We start from the raw sequence: 16,696 nt of genomic DNA, 5'->3' as shown, positions 1-16,696 counted from the left end.
GGTAGCTGATAAGACATGAGAAGCCAAATAGCAAAACAGAAATTTTAAGTACGCCAAATAAAACGTATAATGCATCATCAGAGAATGGTTTCATAGAGAAATAGCAATTTTTTACATAAACAGTACTAAGCAAGCTAGGCACATAATGATATCCCTTCTCCCAGTTTTTTAGCAAAATGTTATAATCCAAAGTAGAAAGTATGGAAAAATCGATAATGATTGAGCCAAGAACTTCTGCTCACTCTACTTTGGTACTACAAAAGCTTTGATACTGCTTTTCTATATTCTATATGTATTTATATATATATATATATATATATATATGGTTTCATCTAGGGTAGAGTTAATTTCTTCTCAGTAGCTATTACACTGCCATGTTGTGTATTCAGAGTGGGAATGGTGTTTATAACACCATTTTGGGTTTTTCTAAGTTGGGTTTATCCTGGACTTTTCTCTCATGCTCTGCTAGTGAGGAGTACACAAAAGAAATTGGGAGGGAGCACAGCTGGGACAGATGACCGAAACTGACCAAAGGGATGTTCCATACCACATCCTGTCCAGTATATAAATTGGGGGATTTATTGGGAAGAGAGACTGATCTGTGTTCACTGGGTGGGGGTCTGGCATCAGTCAGCAGGTGGTGAGCAAATGCACTGAGCATCACTTGGTCTTCCTGTTTTGTAATCAGTGTTATTATCATTTGATATTATTACTATATTTTACTTTATTTTCTATTAATAAACTGTTCTTATCTCAACAGACAAATTTTACTTTTAATCTCCTCCCCGTTCCACCAGGGTGGGGTAGAGAGAAGGGGGTTTGAGTGAGTAGCTTAAACCATGACAATATCAAATACATATGTGTGTGTGTATATATCTAAATATACCTATATAGATACACATTTATACTTATGGAGAAAGATAACAAGCTGTCCATTTGGTTTTGTTCAAATTTGCTGAATAACATTCTAGCTTTAATTACTGTACTGGAAATACTTTTTTCAGCTTTCAGCATTTAAACTGCCATTCTAACTAATGTGCAGTTGCTGTGAAAAGAGAATCTGTAAATTCTATTAAATAATGATTTTTTATCATATCTTTTAAATGTGACCAAATATGGTATTCAAACTGCCATAACCTGTAGCAGAGTCATGGATTGTTCTTTTATCAATACAGTAAACCTTTGAGGGATAATAAATATCACCCTAAATATTCACTGGAATTTAAAAACAAGTCTCTTTTGTCTATGGTTGTATTTCATCTGAATTTCTTTTTTACATTCATGAAAGTGATTCTGGTTTCCTACTTGATTGTTTACAGTAAATAGGCAATAATGAGATATGGATACTACCCAGATATAGTTCAAGTCAAACACGCTTCTTGATAAGTGTTTTTAAAGACAAGGTTCTGAAAACTGTAGATATCCAATACACATTCAATTTAGTAAAGCAGAAAAGGTTTTCTTTGAAACTTTGCAGTTAAGACCACTTGCATCCTTTGTGGCTTTGTCATCTGGCTCAATGAGAAAAAAAATTAGTCTTCCTTATCACTTATTCCAGCAAAAGCTGTCATTCAGCAAGGAAGCTGGCTGACAGACAAAGAACCTCCCACAAAGAAACAGCCCTAAAAATAGTTCAGCCTTTTTCTATCCTTTTTAATCTTCTCTTTGAAGTGTATGTTTTCCTGAACAAATTCAAAGACATCGTTTTTTCTAACTTTACTTGATTCTTCGGTCATTACTGAAAACACCCCACTAATTACCTCCGCTGGTCTTAGCAGAAATTCCAGACAGTTCTAGATTCTAACCACAGGGATAATACTAATTCTGCATATCTAAATTTGAACTTCTTGAAAGACATTTGGTATTGATATTCTTCATGTTCCCAGCCTATAAATGAAAAACTTCTTAGGTGTGCAACTAAAAAACTTATGAACAAAGGCTATATTTGGAGTGGAAAATGTTTGAGGACTGCAAAGACTGTGGCTTGTGTTCAAAGTCAATACCAAGATGGTAACTCAGTTATCATTAGAGACACTAGTTTGCTGGGTTTATGAACCAAAAGCCAGATAGAAACCTTACATCATTCATTCATGAAGGGGCATCAATGCAGAATATTCGGCTTGTCTAACAAAGGCAAAAATGTATATATATATATTAACTCATTAACGTGAGCAAGAAAAATTATAAATATATTTTCTAGATATAGTATAGCTTAAACATAACCTTAAAAAATGCTGAATGCATCATACATACATTTTTTCATAGACTAACTTTTCAAAGTGTATTCTAAAATGCTCAGTACATTTAGTTTGATTTACCATCTGTCCAATATTTTCTTAGTAAAACTGATAAAATATGTTCTCCTCTTTTTCCTTTTTTTGAATTTTAGAGAAATAATACAACTCTTTCCTCATAGGACATGACTATCTAAGAGTGTGACACCGGACACAATTCATGCACCTATGCTACAGCGGAGAGACATTGCCTCACTTGCATGCATTGTCACTTTTATCAGGTGATAGTTCAAAGCCTTCAATACAGTGAGATTTTTACTTAGCCGTGACTGCATGTGTACATTCAGATCTTCACAATAAATCTCCAGGGACAATAGCTTCTTGCTGTTAAAGCTTCTCAGGCTTCTCTTCAAGAATATATCCATAACTTGACCATATGCTTTTCAAGTGTCATTCCATCATTTGCTCAAAATACAGATTAAAATCTGGCTTTTCTACCTTGTACACTGGTGCTGCATTATTTTTAGACCTATTGTATTTAGGATAAATGGGAACAAAATATAACTTTCATTCATGGAACTAACTTTCATTCATGGAACTTATACTTCACTGTAAACATCAATACTCATACTGACTACATTGCAGGTGAGCATCAGATGTTGATAAGAGAGTCATAAACAGCAAAAATAGAGAATACACAATTCCCTTATACTGTAATTTTTAAAGTGACTTCATTTCAGGGAAGCAGGTACAGTAACATTTCCTATAAGGATTTTTCTTGTGCCATGATCATGCGTTTTACTTTTGCCTTGAATTATTGGATATGTGATATCCACATGCGTAACATTGTCCATATTGCTGTCGTTCATAGAAGATCACTATTTGAATATTTTTTCAGATTTTTCAATTCATTCAGACACAGTTTATCTGGCAGGCAGTTTCTGGTGTCAGCGTCATTCCATAAGGAAGAATGTGAAAGTTACTTGCGCTAAATATAAATAATTTATGTTTAATAGTATGTAACAGCTTTTATTTCACATGGACTTTTTTTTATCACATTCGGTTCCCGATCTACTGTACACTGTGTCAAAACACTGCTAATTAACAAAAAACAAGTCTTGAAATATATGAATTTTTTACTTGGGAAATTCTCAATAGTCTTGTGTTGAGTGAAAGGGCCTAAATTAGTCAAATCAAGTCTTTGTCTCTCAGCTGTTTGTTGTTGGCTTTTTTTTGGCGGGGGGAGGTTGTTATGTTTTTGATGTCAGTGATCTCAAGCAGACTGTCTTTTATTAGAATTCAGGGGGAAATTTACACTTTCAAGGCTGGCTTTCAGTAAAATCCACCACATCTCCCTTGATAGAATCATGTTCTTTCCAAATATTTTTTTAAAGCATATTCTCACATTTAAATTTTTGTTTGTAGTTCACTCAGCCTGTACTGGCAACCTGTGCATCATACTTGACAAACACAGAATCCTTTCTTCTCCTTTTCCTGCAAAACAGGTTGTTTATTCTACTAAAATTCAGTTAGCAAAACTCTTTTGGTTATCATACCTTCAGAAAACTAAATATTGTTCCTGGGTGTCCCTGTTTGTCTATGTGAATCATGGTCTGATTCTAGCCTTATTTTTATTAGAGCTTGTGAGGCTTTTTCTGATGTGTACAGTGACAGGCAATAGCAGTGGCATAAGCTAAAAAACAGGATTTTCCTCCAGAACACCAGGAAACACTTTTTTACTGTGAGGGTGGGGTGTAACTGGCAGAAGTTGCTCAGAGTTGGAGCCTCCATCTTAGAGATTCTCAGAGATTTTCCAGAGCCATCTGTGCATGGTCCTGGATGGACGTACTTGAGCAGGAGAGTGGAACCAAATGACCTCCAGAAGTCTCTTCCAACCCCAGACACTGATTCTTTGAAACAGCCTGTGGCATTTTATTGGTACTAGTGGCTGTATATGCCTAAAGGACATTGTCTGAACACATCATCAATAAAAGCTTCTGAAATATACATAATTAAAAGTTTAAATAGCCTGCCACAGGATCAACATTCTAAAGAATAAACACTTTTTTCACTTGACTGTAATACGTCACGGTAACTCAGAATAGCTACGTCAAGACAATTTTAACAATATTATCCTTAGCTCAATTGTCAGGTATTTCTGCAAAGTTGTTGTGTTTTGCTGTTTGTGCTGCTCGAGGAGAAACAACTTTCTGAAAAGATTAAACAAGGTGGTGAAAATTCTGAATCTTTGAAAAAAAATGTTCTCAAGATATTTATTCATGATTTCACAGGAAAAAAGTTTTGATTTTAACGATTTGATATTTTTCAGTAGCTTCCATTTTAATTCTCTGCAATGTCTGTCTGTTACTGTTTCCGCATAAGTTCGTGTCACCTCCTACTTGAAACAGACAAAACGCTATTCCAGTCTGCAAAAATCAATCAACTCATAAATTTTAGTTGATTAAAATAATGGAACAAATAGTCTTAGGCTTTTAAATAGACTCCATAGTCAATATATCTAGAAAAATAGCCTTCATATTTCAGCTGCCTGTAGAGAGTTCATACATATTGAGAATTCAGCTTGTGTGACAGATGTAGAAGTGCCGAGGTGCAGTTCCCTGCACAACTCAGCAAAGATTACTACATACAATTACAGTTACATTGCTTGCTGAGGCCTGCTCAGGACTAGAGAGGATGTGGCATGTTTGTGTACCATATGAGGGTAGCAGCACTTATTAGTGTTAATAAGAGATAGATCCATATGTCTGCTTTCCCTTATAGGGAAAGATTAAATTTTCAACCTTCCAGAAGTAAATATTTCAGAATTAAATTGATACGTTAAGTCTCAATGGAAGGTGAAAGACAGAAACAAAGGGAAAAAAAAACTCAAAGAAAAATAAAAGGAATTTTTAAGAGGACTTTCTAAAAACAAAATAATTTGTTTGACTTAGAGAACTTCCTGCTGTGTTTTTGAACAGTCCTACACAGGACAGTGTCAATATGTTTAAGAAAGAAAAAAATTGAAACAATGTGTCGTCACAACCTTAACCTGATATAAATTTTCACTGGTGTTTAAATACAACAGGATTTAGCTATAAATTCTACTGAATTTTATTATCTAGTCATTGAAAGGATCAAGAAATTACATCTCTGTATGTTTGTTTCAACCCAAGTTTCAAAGGAGGTTTAAATCTCTTCTTTTTTCAGCTGCTTAAGACATTTTGTATTGAATACTCATCTTCTTTTTTTATGTATATCATAATTTGGGAAACATGAGCAATTAAAAAGTGACTTTTTATCTGTATATAATGCTTAGGGTATTATAGTACTGCACAATACACTTTGGAAGAAAAGGACTTTTAAGAAGTAATGAAACCAAGGCTAATGTGGCAATTGTGGTATATTAAATGTGGGCAAAGGTAATTGTCCGTGTTCTATGCGAATCAGTCTTCTGATAAAATTCATTAAGAATGCCCATTAAAGAAATTGGCAATCACATCAGCTTTTAGTCAAATGTCTCCTTTCTAACAACATTGTTAGTATTGTGACAATTCTGTTTCGTGAGCTTATTGCACAGGTGTATTGACAGTAATTCAGTGAAGCATTCTGAAATCCTCTAGAAAGTCTTCAAATTATCTGACTTTAAAGCCATCTAATAAGGTGTAGGAGTTCATCAGATTCTCACTCTTCCCTTTCTGTTTTTAAATATCACATTTATGTACTTGACAAAAGAGAAGTGCTAGACTACAGGCTCGAATCTGTAAAAAATCTTACTATGTAGTGTCTTGCAAAAGGTAAGAACAATAGCAGTTATGTCAGTAGCCACAGTTTGAAGGGTTTGTGGTGAATTTTAGGAACACAACAGAACATATGGATGGTATGCAGATCTTAGCACCTTGAGAGAGCTGCAGAATTAGCATCATAATAGCAATAATCTAATTCTATTCCAGAAGAAGGGAGCATGCCCTTAAAGGCTAGTTGGTGAAAATGTCCCATTTGTGACTGAAGTACATAAAGCTGGCCTTGGGCAAAACTGAAGTACTTGCATTTAAATCCAAATCACCCCCAAAATGGCCGTTGGACTTATATAACATTGGAGATACCAATTTAAGGTATATGCAAGCATTTTATACAACATTTAATAGATGTAATACATCACAATGTTTCACATAAAAATCCACCCCTTTTATTTTTGTGCTTTTGAGGATACCCATTACAGACTAGATCAGCTTATACCTCATGCACATCTCCAAGCAAAAACTAAAAATTTCATTGCCAGTGCTCTCTTGACACTAAAGACCCAGCCTTTGGATCAGACTTTTGTTATTATTTATTTATTAAATTTTTAGGTAGTTGCTGTATTTTAAAGCAGATATGAAGAAAAAAGCAGTACATACACAGCAGCTAAAGAACTGAGTCAGAGGTGAATATCTTGTGCTCAGCACTCTTCCTGGCCCAAGGACATTCAAGGCCATATCTTTCACCACCAAGGAAAATAGCAAGCTACAATCAGGCCAAAGGGGAGCTTTGTCTTTGCAGTATTCACTTGCCTTGTTGCAACTGTGCCACTTGTACGGGAAACAGAATATTTACAGAGCAGTCATGTAGACCACATCTCCGGTCTTGCTGCTTAGCACAGCCTTGAAAGGAGGAACTGGGGCTTCAGCTTCTGCACAATAAATTATTTCTATATTTTGTCCCGTGATTGTACTGACTAAGGCAAAACCTTGACAAGAATCATCATTCATCTGGCCAGTCCATTTCCACTTGTCTTCAGAAGAAAATATGCTAGATGGATAGTGAATGGTGTATTGAACCAGAACTCAGTGATACACGTTTGTTGAAGCTCAGGATTCTAACCATCAAGCAATTTTATTTACTTGAAATATTTCAAGTTACATAAAATGTTGTATTAACTATCTAAGTGTCAATAACAACTAAAATCAGCATGTGAAACTCAGATTTGATAAATAGTTTGAAAGGTAATTTTTTTTGTTTTGGGTTTGATTTTTGTTTTGTTTTGTGTGACACACAGGAAACTGTCCTACCTTGGGATCTTATTTCATGTTGTGCTATTCTGTCTTTGAGAGACAGCTGGAAGCTAGGGCTTTTAACTGTAGGGTTTTTTTCTTTGGGGAAATTTAGTTTTTCAACTGGTCATTTTGTAACAGATGCAGCTTTCACTTACTAGCTAAATTAAAAATTCCAATTTTATTATTGGCATACAGTATGCAGGACGATTATGTCAGGGGACCACAGAGGAGGAAGAGCCTTTTGATGAAACTGTCCTACTTATTTAAAGATAGATATCTAAAGAACATCAAAATGGTTCCAATCTCTATGCATGTATTTCATCAAAACACAAAAAATAACAAGAATAGGGAATAAAATAACCCATTAAAAAATCTTCTTTTCCTCAAGTTTTGCCTTCTGTTCTCACAGTTTTATGGTTTTCCTATTCAAAAAAACTCTGTGAAGGTTATTCCTTGTTCTCAGAAGCAGCATCCTTCACTTTCACCTGCAACCAGATTTTTTTTCCCATCAGAAACCTCCCAGAGTGCTGTTTTCTTCCACGATTCTGCCTGTTCTAGCCATTTTAGTATGAGATGATAAAACACTGAGTTGAGTACAGTGATGCAAACTATATTTTCAAGACAGCAAAAATTTTAATTGTTTTTATATAGGAATTTACACACACAGGTAAAGGGAACTAAGAGATATTTAGCTTCAATCACTCCTCCTCGCACATCCAAGGTTGATTGTGGTCGAATGAAATCCTGAGTCAAGCACAGCATTAGTCTTCCCTACACAGCATCTGCTGAACACTGGGGGAAAAAAAAAGGAGAGTGTTTTACTTACATGAAAGGTAAATCATTACTGTCTTTACCTATTCCTCTCCGTGGGAAGCCAAGGAAGAGTCCTTTCAGGCATCCCAGAGATACCAAAGACTTTTTTCCTCACCTCAGGTCTGTATTCCCTGACCATCTAGTCTTTTAGAGAAACTGAACTACTCCAACACAACAGTCTCTGGGCAATTAAGTACAATTGTTCAACTTATCCTGAAGCACTGTCATTTTCTGAGGATTTACAATAAACCAAGATAAACAACATGTAATGAAATCCACAGCTGTGTGCATAAGAGATGTTTTTCAAAACAAATCCTTCCTTGTTAATACAGGTCTTTATGTGTATATATATCATAACAATCTGAGCTCTGGAAGTAAAAGTTATCATTTTACATGCTGAGATTTATGTTTTACCTATTCATTTTCTACTCTGTTAATACTTTCCTGAAATCCCAGTCTGTCAGAGTGATTATTCAGAGAAGATACTCATTGCTTTTAATTGTAAATGTCAGCAAGTAGAATATAATTGAAATACTCTTTCCAACCAGGTTCACATTTATAGAGTTTATTTTATGCTATGCTAAATTAGGCAGCTTTCTTGTGAGATGTCAAGAGGAGTAGGAGGGGGCAGGGAAAAGACATGCTGAGGGTTTATAGTACACAGGAAAACATTCATAGCTCATGTTCAACCCATAATCTTAAACACCAACCCACAGAATTATTCTCAGAGCAATAACTATTGAATTCCACTACCTGATCAACCTACAGTCTATTTGCAAGACTGTTAATTATGCATTATAGCTACTGAAATGAAAAAGAGTAAGCTGTTTTCATAAGGACCACCAATATTAGGCCATTATTTTCCTTAACTGAACAATAATTCATATATTTTTCTCATTTGTTTGTTTTTTCTTTTTCTTTCTGATTTGAATAGATTTAACAACAGCCGGAGCTCAACACATTAAAATTGTAGAAACTGAATATATAGTACATTTGTCAGGTTTCTTTCTTCTTAATTCACCATTCACACCTGACGTGGATACAAGTGGCATAGCCAGCCAAATTAACCAATAGGTTTTTGCCTAGTGAACGTTTTTACACTTTTGTTTAAGAAATTCTTTCTATTATCATAATACACACTCTTGTTCTCTCTTTCATATTGGTTCAAACTGTCACATCAGTTCAGTGTCTAAATATCATAAGTTTAAAACAAAAACATGTGCTTATGTGCTATGCTAAACTAGGTTTTGGAGCCAAGCTTGTAAAAAAGTCAGTTGGAAAGTTTAGGGGAAATAGATCTAACATGTATTCTTAACAGTAGATGGAACACAAGAGTTTTGCCCTTTCACACTTCACACCTTCCTGAAGTATCTTGTTCAAAATTCACTCCATTATTAATAAGTTTCTCAGGCTCTACTCTATGCTACGGTAGATTTTTTCTTCTGTGTCCTAATTCCTTCCCTTGGCAATGTTCATAGACCCAGACAGTACTTCAGAGACACCAGTCTTCCCGCCAGGTAGATACACTGACACCTGATAAGAAAGGAACACCTTCACTTGCCAACCAGCGGGTTACAGCTTGGTACCATTTTCCATCTTGATCTGTGAAAATAAAATGTTTGATTTGGTATATATAAGAGAGAGGTCATCAATGCAATATAAATAGACTGTCAGGAACAAGTAGCACATAACCAAATTATTATTTAGCAAATAATGTGTACTGTCAGGCTTGCTGTCCACTGATCGAGTGCAAGATGGACCAAGGAGAATAAAGGAGACAATTGCAATACATTTGGGTTGCTATACAGTGTGTAATTATTGTTTTTTCCTTCAAGCTTTAGATATGAGAAAAATAAAATTAATAGAATTTTCAGTAGTGATTCCAGCAAAGAAAATATATCAGTTAATTAACCATACTTTGTGCCTTGAGTATGTTTGAAGAAAGACGAGGGTGGTTAGAAAAACATATAGCCTCAGGCTTCATTGTTCCTTAGCACTTAGCCCAGATCTTTATATGCATAAATTATCTTGGGTTAAATAGTTGACTTTTTCAAATTGCAGTATTTAATTTGCCTAATAATTTTGAAAATATTTTGAAAATATCCTTTTTAATAAAAATTGAAAATAATTGAAAATAAATAATTAATAAAAAATTGAAAATATCATTTTTAATACTTTGTCACTTTCCACAAATGCAACTGATTTGGTTACATTTCCTAATTGTGGGACACACATGCACATACACACATTCACACACACACCCACACACACAGAGTTTATTAAGCAATTAAGTTAGATAACCAGATTTCATTAGTGAAAATGCACTGTGTGGAAATTTCTAACACTGAAGCGATAAACAGAAAGAGTATTTGCAACTTCTATATAAAAATAACTGTTTGCAACTTCTATACCATTGACATTGGAGCTAGGAAAAGGAGAAAAAGAGGAAGTGGGTGTCTGTCAGTCCAAATTCAATCACACATAAAAAATTACTATAGGTGAATATAGCTGTGGGGGTTTTATTTATTTATGTTATTGTGTTGGCACATAACTCCAGTAATTTGACTGGGGACACTCCACAGCTAAACAATGTCACTGACTACATCATCAGTGAATATACTCATAGATTTTACACTGAACGATAATCCATCCTAGCTCAACAAATACATTTCGTAATATATTTTTCTGTGGAAAGTTCAGACATATGGAGTAATTATCTAACTTCTAAAAGCAATGAAAAAGTCTTCTATCCTATGTAAAATACATTGACAGAGAGGTACATTAGGCCGAGAAGTTTGCTCATAGAAAAGGATTTTAGTATATTTCTGCTGGTTTGCATTTTTTAGACACTAATTCCTGATATACCACTAATAGTGTGCAGTATGATAAATTTTAACAAACCAGGCATCATTTCATGAGAAAAACTTGGCATTACTACTTAATTCTTTATAGTCTAAGCATCCATTTTAGCATGTGTGTAATATGATAAGAGTTAGTGCAGATTAATCATCCTTAGAAAACATATGAGACTTTTACAGAATCAGCTATATTGTCTCTTTTCTATTCATCTTATATGATATTTTAAGTGATTTTTGGGCATTTCCATTTTGATAAAACACCAGAATATCTGCATATTCAAAGTGAACTATCAACTGGGTTTTTGTAAGCAGGGACAGAAGATGATTTCAGAAAATATTTAAGTGAAATATTCAGCAAACTTGAGATCCATATTCTTCTACATATATATTTCTAGAGAAGACAACAATGTTCTTATTAGAGTGAGGTATATTATATACGAAATGCACTTGGGGGAAAAAAAAAGCTTCAAAAGTTTCCAGTTGGAAAGATACATTACTTATGGAAAATACATAATGTTAGTTGAGAAAAATAATTGACTGGTTTACCTTCTGTTTGCACATCCAAGTATTATTCTGTAAAGGAAAATGGAGAAATAATTAATGATATGAGAAAAAGAATTAATCTCTCAATTCAGGGATGAGATTAATAATAACATCAGACAGGAAGTTCTCAAAACTAATTAATTCTCTTCAAAACATTTTTAAGAGCCACACAGTAGCCTTCTCTTTGAAAAGATAAGGAGAGCAAAAAAGAGAATAGTAAAATCATATTACAGTTTAATCTGAAATATCCTGCTCCTTAAATTATTGTGTTTTATTACTTCTACTCCCTTTTATTCTTCTACTGTAGATTAAGTCTCAGAATACAAAAATCCTCAGTGTGGGAGGTCTAAAGATTTTCCTCTCCAGAAATGTTCTGAAATGGTATTTCAAATTTGTCTTTAGCCTAGCTTTGACACTTGAAAGGTGATATAGCAATAAAACATGCATTTTGCAAGCAGACTGTAATATTTATATTGAACCTTCTTAATGATATATCATATTAATTCAAAAAATTTAAAAAAAAGATGTGAGGCATTTGTAGTCTGGCAAGTGTTAGCAGACAATCACTTAAGTAGCTGAACCTCTTGATGCTAGTGTGATATTACTGTTATAAAGAGGAAAAGGTGCAGGAATGCCTATTAACCTTAAAAAACAAGGGGCAAGCTGCTGATTTTGCATTTGTTACAAAAGAATGTGTTAATACTGTCCACAAGTTAGTTAATCACCATATAAAGCCAAAAAATAATGTACCACTGCAATGACATTCTACAATTTAAGTTGTATTGCGTTTATATGAGACATTAAGTGGAGTTAAAGTGAGTTAAATTTAGAGAAACCTCATTAGAGCAATTGTTGTTAACTCCAAGGTGACGCCTACAATACATGTTATTACTATACATAGCAGAACTAGGCAAAAGACAGGATTGTCATTCATGAAGGAAGGAATGTGGTAGGATACCTGGGAAGCTACTAATTTATATAGACTCATCTGAAAGCAGTTCAAGAGATACAGTACAAACTGGTTATCCATGGGATATTAATGCAATTCTGATAGCATGGATGGAAATTTAACAAGGAACTGCCATCATTTTCATAACAGGCAAATTTCTCTCCTAACTAATTCAGTGGCAAAAAATAAGTACCTCCAGGTCTACATGAAAAGTTGCCAGGGGAGAAAATTTCATTTGTCTAAGAAAATGGGCTTTATAAGCTGTGCAGGAAATAATATCTGTCATTGGGCCAGGGAGAACACGCTGCTGAAAATGTAACATAGTTTCTTAACTGGAAGATCACAAGAGATATTGTTGCCTTATGTAAAGGAGAGTACATTTGGTCTTGGTTTTTTTCTCTATTTAGGCCTCAACCTGTTTTTATCATTGTGTGGACTATCCCAGCAGCAAAATAAAAACCCCTCAAAAAACCAAAACATATTAAAATAGTGAAATTAATTGTGCAGTTTCTTTACTGCATTTGTATTTCAAAGAACATTTTGGTTGTTAACATCCACACTACATCTGTGTTTAAATATATAGAACTTTTTGGTTAGAAAATATGCCTATCCATAGGTACCTGTAGCATGTATTCTTAAGTCACTCTGAATTCCCTGCCTTCCAAGGCTCATCCAGCTGCTGAATGCACTGCTTCCTTGCTGTGGAGGTGCACTTGGTCCCTTGGCCTGAGGAGGTGGGGTGAAATATATCATACAAGTTAGAGCTGGTCTGTGAGGCACCCACTTGGTCATGCTGCTTTACATGCCAGTTTGCATTAAAAACACCAGCTGCTGCTTCATTTCAAGACAAAATGTGTGGAGATCTATCCAAAACATGCATTTTTTTATCATAGATGTGCTGAACACACAGTCGATAATATAGAGATATTTCTGTTACTGTTGCAGAGGGCTTGCACAGCACCGAGGCCTTTTTGGCTTTTCATCCTGGTACACTGTCAAGGAGACTGGCAATACATGGGAGCTTGGGATAGGACACCGACAGGACATACTCCTAATTTAAACATTAAGAAAAGTATAGTAAATCCAAGAGTTATCACTATATTTTTTTCTTCAGCACTTCAGGTATGTTTTTCTGTTGTGTGTTTTTCTGTTACAAGTTTATAATGTTTGTTCCATTACCCCTATGTAGATGGTTTGTCCCTGAGCCATATCCTCCCACCACCGTTGTCCATCTTCCCAAAGACCTGCCCTTTGTTCCAGGCCCTTCCATGCCCATCATGGTAACCCTGTCCTCCCTCCCTCATTGTGGCCCTGCCTTTACTCCTGGAAACTTTCCATATCGCTTGACATGGGAGACCTCATTGGTGTATTCAAATTGTTTCCCTCCTCTATTAATCCCAATTGGTCTAGGCATTATATTTCCCACCTTGTACTCCTCCCCTGGTTCCCTACAATTGGTTGAAGCCTGTACCCTCCCCCAGTTACCTTCCCCTTTATAAGTTACTGTACCCTGTTGTTCTGTTGTTTTTCTCTGACGCTTCTCGAGAGTAAACTTCTTGGGAGCTCATGCAAGGGACCCCTCCCATTTCTTTATCTTGGTCCTCGACACCTTTTAAGATTGGTAACTGTAGAGAGCAGCCCAGCTGTTTTGGGTGCCAAGCAGCCATGCTCACACCACTGTCCAGACCCTCAGGGTGGATAGGGAGCAGCCACTCTGGGGGCAGTCCAGCAGTCTGAAATTGTGGAGGTATAAACCAGCCAATTTGGTCAAGAAATAGACAAGAAGGGAAGAGCCCTACTAACCATCCCTGCTGTTGAGATTAGCTCAGTTGGTGAAAGCATGGTGCTAATAAGACCAAGGTTGTGTATTTGATCCCCAGACAGGCCATTCACTTCGGAGTTGGACTCCATGACCCTTGTGGGTCCCCTCCGAACCAGAATGCTCTGTGATAGCTCCCATACCAATATCCAGTAGTAATAACTTTCACTGCTTCCAGTTCAGCTAGGGCAGAATTTGGTAGTTGTTGCTGTATAGATCCCCTGAACTTACATAAATGAATGTAGTACCCTAGCTTGAGAACACCTATATAGATTTGCTGTATATGCTTATTATTAGCTTATATTTACTATTTCCACCAAACTTTGGTTGCTTTTTAGTTTTTGGTTTTTTCTATTGTAAAGAATATTGACTAGAAATAGTTGAAAAACATAAACAAGGCTTTTATATGTATTCATGATTTTCATGGTGCCTATTGTTTTATGCATGTATGAACCATGAATGAGTACACAGGGATTTGTGTTTGCAATTTGTGCTAAAACTGTAAAAGAAAGCAGTAGTTTTTGGCTGGGTTTTTTGGTTTGGTTTGTTTTTTTTGTTGTTGTTGTTTGTTTGTGTGGGTTTTGTTTGTTTGTTGGTTTTTGGGGTTTTTTTTGCTTTAAAGAAAAAAAAACAGTCATAAATAAAAATCTTTGAAAAGCCCTGAAAACAATCTCATAAAATTAAGTACAAAGAGAAATACAGACACACACAGTGTTAGGCTACTTCATAAAAATGAAAGCTGAAATAAAAATACATGCATCTAAGGAATTTCTGAGAACTATTTTTTTGTTTTTAAGTAGTGAGAACTGTTGAGCAGGCAAATTGTTTGTTTTATATTTCTCTTCAGAGAAAACTGCCACCAAGGAAATTATACAAGTATACAAGCATACTCACAGGTGTATGCTCATGGGAGTAAATGCCAAAGTAATACATTATCTGTGACACTGTTGAAATTAAAAAACGGACTTTAGAAATTCCAGAATACTGTGAAGGTTACCAAATGAATGTTTTACTCATCCTCAAACTAATAAACAGATCACTTGTACTCAGACTAGTATTTTTACCAGTTGTGAAAATGCATAATAAGAAAAAAAAAATAGCCAAAAGAGTAACAAAGGTAAATTTGTTTGAACATTTATAGCCTAGTTTCCCAGTAAGTAAGTTTCACCTGGCCACTTATGCTTATGCTTATGCAGCAATAGTAATTGTTGAGTTTGTTGGCCCGTACAGCAAATTTTGATGGGGGGAGAAGGAGGAGTTAGTTCAGAAAACTCATAAGGTAGTTGTGAAAGGAGGCAATTAAACAGAAAAGAGAGGCTGCAACTAAGGAAAGGGGTGTAACCTGAGCATATGAATTTTGTAGCAGGATCCAGAATTTTAAGAAAAAATTAAGGAAAGGAAAGGAAAGGAAAGGAAAGGAAAGGAAAGGAAAGGAAAGGAAAGGAAAGGAAAGGAAAGGAAAGGAAAGGAAAGGAAAGGAAAGGAAAGGAAAGGAAAGGAAAGGAAAGGAAAGGAAAGGAAAGGAAAGGAAAGGAAAGGAAAGGAAAGGAAAGGAAAGGAAAGGAAAGGAAAGGAAAGGAAAGGAAAGGAAGAAAGGAAGAAAGAAATGAAGAAAGAAAAAGAAAGGAAGAAAGAAAGAAAAAAAAGAAAGAAAGAAAGAAAGAAAGAAAGAAAGAAAGAAAGAAAGAAAGAAAGAAAGAAAGAAAGAAAGAAAGAAAGAAGGAAAGAAGGAAAGAAGGAAAGAAGATTGTTCATTCCTTCTGGTTTTCATACATTTAATTGGTTTATATTGTTTTCATTTTAGTTTGTCTGGTGAAATTCCTCTTCACATTTCTTCTTACTAAAAATATAACTTTTTGCAGAACATTTTTAGACACAAGTAGTGCATAAATCAAGTTTTGTTCAATTATGATAATGTACACAATCTGAATTTTTGCTTCCTTGACTAGCGGCAAATTTGCCTCTTTTTACAGAGGCCTATCAGACTATATGTTGACATAACTGTAATCAATATGAGCCTAAAACTTTGTAGCAACAAAGGAAAATGGACTTGTATTACATTAACAGTAAAACAAGACTGACTTTATATTTACCTTTTTCTGATGAAAGATTGTATGATACAGAAGTGCAAGAGGAACTGTTTCAACTGCTAATGAAATATACTCATCTGCTTCAGTATAACAGCTGATATCTTCCCCCTAAATCTTAATGTTTAAATTAAACATTAATATTTTAGATAGGAGAAAACAGTCTCCCTCTTGCTAGATTTCAAATGAGACACTTCCCTATGTGGTAAAACCTAGAGGTCAAAAGGAGTACTAAGAATTCCACTTTAAGCACTACTCCCAGTTTTAAAATGCAAGCATGGTACTGCATAGGAGTGTAGTAAACATAGTGGAGATGCGGGATGCCACCGAATAAGATGACAGCTTCACTTGTGCTCTATG

This window comes from Camarhynchus parvulus, chromosome Z (genome assembly GCF_901933205.1).
Source record: "Camarhynchus parvulus chromosome Z, STF_HiC, whole genome shotgun sequence".
Lineage (NCBI taxonomy): Eukaryota > Metazoa > Chordata > Aves > Passeriformes > Thraupidae > Camarhynchus > Camarhynchus parvulus.
This window is presented reverse-complemented; position numbering follows the sequence as displayed.